This window comes from Babylonia areolata, unplaced genomic scaffold (genome assembly GCF_041734735.1).
Source record: "Babylonia areolata isolate BAREFJ2019XMU unplaced genomic scaffold, ASM4173473v1 tig00006881, whole genome shotgun sequence".
Lineage (NCBI taxonomy): Eukaryota > Metazoa > Mollusca > Gastropoda > Neogastropoda > Buccinidae > Babylonia > Babylonia areolata.
In genome coordinates this window covers 7,501-12,500 of record NW_027468412.1, presented here as the reverse complement: position 1 = coordinate 12,500, position 5,000 = coordinate 7,501, and the positions used below count along the sequence as shown (strand labels likewise).

The window sequence follows — 5,000 nt, the reverse complement described above, 5'->3', positions numbered from 1 at the left end:
CTGAGGAAAAGGCAGGTAAAGGTTGTGGATAAAAAGTAAACGCGCTGTGGAGAATTGCCCAAATCGTTCAGGCGCCGTGAAAAAAAGAAAGACGTAGTCGTCAACGTCTGGTCCCGTCAATGGCGAAGGGCGTTTTCTCTCAACTTTGGCATGCTCGCTGAGGAAAAGGCAGGTAAAGGTTGTGGATAAAAGTCCGAAGAACCTCGCTACAATTGCCAAAATCTTTCCGCTGCCATTCAAAAATGGACTACTCCTCCACACCTCCTCCCGTCCATGCCAAACGGCGTTTTCTCTCAACTTTGGCATGCTCGGAGAGAAAAAAAGGCAGGTAAAGGTTGTGGATAAAAAAGTAAAAAATTGCCAAAATACTTTCTGGGCCCTCAAAAAAAGGCCTACTCCTCAACGCCTGCTCCCGTCCATGCCGAACCGCGTTTTCTATCAACTTTGGCATGCTCGGAGAGAGAAAAAAGGAAAAAAAGAAAAAAAAGGTCCAGTAAAGGTTGTGGATAAAAGTAACCGGCTTTGGAGAATTGCCTGAATCCTTCCGGCGCTGTGAAAAAAAAAGACCAAAAAAAAGACCTGGTCGTCAACGCCTGCTCCTGTCCATGCCAAACGGCGTTTTCCTCTCAACTTTGGCATGCTCGCTGAGGAAAAGGCAGGTAAAGGTTGTGGATAAAAAGTAAACGCGCTGTGGAGAATTGCCCAAATCGTTCAGGCGCCGTGAAAAAAAGAAAGACGTAGTCGTCAACGTCTGGTCCCGTCAATGGCGAAGGGCGTTTTCTCTCAACTTTGGCATGCTCGCTGAGGAAAAGGCAGGTAAAGGTTGTGGATAAAAGTCCGAAGAACCTCGCTACAATTGCCAAAATCTTTCCGCTGCCATTCAAAAATGGACTACTCCTCCACACCTCCTCCCGTCCATGCCAAACGGCGTTTTCTCTCAACTTTGGCATGCTCGGAGAGAAAAAAAGGCAGGTAAAGGTTGTGGATAAAAAAGTAAAAAATTGCCAAAATACTTTCTGGGCCCTCAAAAAAAGGCCTACTCCTCAACGCCTGCTCCCGTCCATGCCGAACCGCGTTTTCTATCAACTTTGGCATGCTCGGAGAGAGAAAAAAGGAAAAAAAGAAAAAAAAGGTCCAGTAAAGGTTGTGGATAAAAGTAACCGGCTTTGGAGAATTGCCTGAATCCTTCCGGCGCTGTGAAAAAAAAAGACCAAAAAAAAGACCTGGTCGTCAACGCCTGCTCCTGTCCATGCCAAACGGCGTTTTCCTCTCAACTTTGGCATGCTCGCTGAGGAAAAGGCAGGTAAAGGTTGTGGATAAAAAGTAAACGCGCTGTGGAGAATTGCCCAAATCGTTCAGGCGCCGTGAAAAAAAGAAAGACGTAGTCGTCAACGTCTGGTCCCGTCAATGGCGAAGGGCGTTTTCTCTCAACTTTGGCATGCTCGCTGAGGAAAAGGCAGGTAAAGGTTGTGGATAAAAGTCCGAAGAACCTCGCTACAATTGCCAAAATCTTTCCGCTGCCATTCAAAAATGGACTACTCCTCCACACCTCCTCCCGTCCATGCCAAACGGCGTTTTCTCTCAACTTTGGCATGCTCGGAGAGAAAAAAAGGCAGGTAAAGGTTGTGGATAAAAAAGTAAAAAATTGCCAAAATACTTTCTGGGCCCTCAAAAAAAGGCCTACTCCTCAACGCCTGCTCCCGTCCATGCCGAACCGCGTTTTCTATCAACTTTGGCATGCTCGGAGAGAGAAAAAAGGAAAAAAAGAAAAAAAAGGTCCAGTAAAGGTTGTGGATAAAAGTAACCGGCTTTGGAGAATTGCCTGAATCCTTCCGGCGCTGTGAAAAAAAAAGACCAAAAAAAAGACCTGGTCGTCAACGCCTGCTCCTGTCCATGCCAAACGGCGTTTTCCTCTCAACTTTGGCATGCTCGCTGAGGAAAAGGCAGGTAAAGGTTGTGGATAAAAAGTAAACGCGCTGTGGAGAATTGCCCAAATCGTTCAGGCGCCGTGAAAAAAAGAAAGACGTAGTCGTCAACGTCTGGTCCCGTCAATGGCGAAGGGCGTTTTCTCTCAACTTTGGCATGCTCGCTGAGGAAAAGGCAGGTAAAGGTTGTGGATAAAAGTCCGAAGAACCTCGCTACAATTGCCAAAATCTTTCCGCTGCCATTCAAAAATGGACTACTCCTCCACACCTCCTCCCGTCCATGCCAAACGGCGTTTTCTCTCAACTTTGGCATGCTCGGAGAGAAAAAAAGGCAGGTAAAGGTTGTGGATAAAAAAGTAAAAAATTGCCAAAATACTTTCTGGGCCCTCAAAAAAAGGCCTACTCCTCAACGCCTGCTCCCGTCCATGCCGAACCGCGTTTTCTATCAACTTTGGCATGCTCGGAGAGAGAAAAAAGGAAAAAAAGAAAAAAAAGGTCCAGTAAAGGTTGTGGATAAAAGTAACCGGCTTTGGAGAATTGCCTGAATCCTTCCGGCGCTGTGAAAAAAAAAGACCAAAAAAAAGACCTGGTCGTCAACGCCTGCTCCTGTCCATGCCAAACGGCGTTTTCCTCTCAACTTTGGCATGCTCGCTGAGGAAAAGGCAGGTAAAGGTTGTGGATAAAAAGTAAACGCGCTGTGGAGAATTGCCCAAATCGTTCAGGCGCCGTGAAAAAAAGAAAGACGTAGTCGTCAACGTCTGGTCCCGTCAATGGCGAAGGGCGTTTTCTCTCAACTTTGGCATGCTCGCTGAGGAAAAGGCAGGTAAAGGTTGTGGATAAAAGTCCGAAGAACCTCGCTACAATTGCCAAAATCTTTCCGCTGCCATTCAAAAATGGACTACTCCTCCACACCTCCTCCCGTCCATGCCAAACGGCGTTTTCTCTCAACTTTGGCATGCTCGGAGAGAAAAAAAGGCAGGTAAAGGTTGTGGATAAAAAAGTCAAAAATTGCCAAAATACTTTCTGGGCCCTCAAAAAAAGGCCTACTCCTCAACGCCTGCTCCCGTCCATGCCGAACCGCGTTTTCTATCAACTTTGGCATGCTCGGAGAGAGAAAAAAGGAAAAAAAGAAAAAAAAGGTCCAGTAAAGGTTGTGGATAAAAGTAACCGGCTTTGGAGAATTGCCTGAATCCTTCCGGCGCTGTGAAAAAAAAAGACCAAAAAAAAGACCTGGTCGTCAACGCCTGCTCCTGTCCATGCCAAACGGCGTTTTCCTCTCAACTTTGGCATGCTCGCTGAGGAAAAGGCAGGTAAAGGTTGTGGATAAAAAGTAAACGCGCTGTGGAGAATTGCCCAAATCGTTCAGGCGCCGTGAAAAAAAGAAAGACGTAGTCGTCAACGTCTGGTCCCGTCAATGGCGAAGGGCGTTTTCTCTCAACTTTGGCATGCTCGCTGAGGAAAAGGCAGGTAAAGGTTGTGGATAAAAGTCCGAAGAACCTCGCTACAATTGCCAAAATCTTTCCGCTGCCATTCAAAAATGGACTACTCCTCCACACCTCCTCCCGTCCATGCCAAACGGCGTTTTCTCTCAACTTTGGCATGCTCGGAGAGAAAAAAAGGCAGGTAAAGGTTGTGGATAAAAAAGTCAAAAATTGCCAAAATACTTTCTGGGCCCTCAAAAAAAGGCCTACTCCTCAACGCCTGCTCCCGTCCATGCCGAACCGCGTTTTCTATCAACTTTGGCATGCTCGGAGAGAGAAAAAAGGAAAAAAAGAAAAAAAAGGCAGGTAAAGGTTGTGGATAAAAAAGTAAAAAATTGCCAAAATACCTCAAAAAAAGGCCTACTCCTCAACGCCTGCTCCCGTCCATGCCGAACCGCGTTTTCTATCAACTTTGGCATGCTCGGAGAGAGAAAAAAGGAAAAAAAGAAAAAAAAGGCAGGTAAAGGTTGTGGATAAAACTCCAAAACCTCGCTACAATTGCCAAAATACTTTCTGGGCCCTCAAAAAAAGGCCTACTCCTCAACGCCTGGTCCCCAGGCACGTGCTGGGGGCCTCAACTCAGGCTCTGCCCAATGTGGATCAAGGTCCACCTTCGCAGCGCCTTATGCGACACCCTGGTTGTGGGGGACGCGGCGTGGCGTGGCGGATCGCTCCGGTCGGCGCACAGCCGGCAACGGTCGACCCGTCCGCCTGGCTTTACTGCCCCCGCGCTTCTGTCTTTTGCACTGGCAAGCTAGCGACCGCTCGGCGTGCGAGGCCCGAGTCGGGGGACGGGAGTCTCGGGAGCCCACCAGCTCCCCGCAGGCTACCCGCCCGGCTGCCGAGCTTCCCGCCTGCGCGTCCAAGTGTGAACGCGCACGGCCGCCTCGCCGGGCTTCCTTTGCCGGGGCTCGGCTTGTCGGCCGGCGTCTCACGGTCCGTAGAAGGTTCGGTGCGTTCGCTGACGACGGGTCGAGAGAAGCGTTTTCTCTCCTCCCTCACTGACGGTCGTTGGTGCTCCCCAGCCCCTTCGGCGTCCCAAAGCGTAACGCCTGCTTCATCTCGTCAAGGGCGCGCCCGTCTCTAACCGGGCGTCGTCCGGCACGTGGAAACGGGCGGGAGACGGTGTCGAGGAGGAAGAAAGGGTGGGGTCCGGTCCGGTCCGGTCTGGTCTCCTCCTCCTCCTTCTTCTTCTTGGCGCGCCTCCCGCCGAGACCGATGGATTCGTTGCACTCTCAGGCCCTGAATCTGTTGTCCGGTGGTTTCAGTTGATAGTGCTGCCGCGGACCGCCCACGGAAAGAGCTCAGCCCTCGTTTCTGTGAGCAGCGGTCCCAACTGGCGCTGCAACCGTCTCCCGGGGGCACGCAGAATACGGGTTGCATTCTGGTTGATCCTGCCAGTAGTCATATGCTTGTCTCAAAGATTAAGCCATGCATGTCTAAGTTCACACCCTCGTACGGTGAAACCGCGAATGGCTCATTAAATCAGTCGAGGTTCCTTAGATGATCCAAATTTACTTGGATAACTGTGGTAATTCTAGAGCTAATACATGCCGACCAGCTCCGACCCCTCGGGGAAAGAGCGCTTTTATTA

The 5,000-nt window shown here is 49.7% G+C and overlaps 1 non-coding gene across 1 annotated transcript in view; it reads left to right on the top strand.

Moving 5' to 3' along the window:
* Positions 1-4,787: 4,787 nt before the first annotated feature.
* The window catches only part of LOC143278615 (small subunit ribosomal RNA), a 1,829-nt gene continuing 1,616 nt past the window's right edge, over positions 4,788-5,000 (top strand). The window contains exon 1 of the ribosomal RNA XR_013054230.1: positions 4,788-5,000. This exon is cut by the window's right edge and continues 1,616 nt beyond it. This is a non-coding gene — a ribosomal RNA (small subunit ribosomal RNA).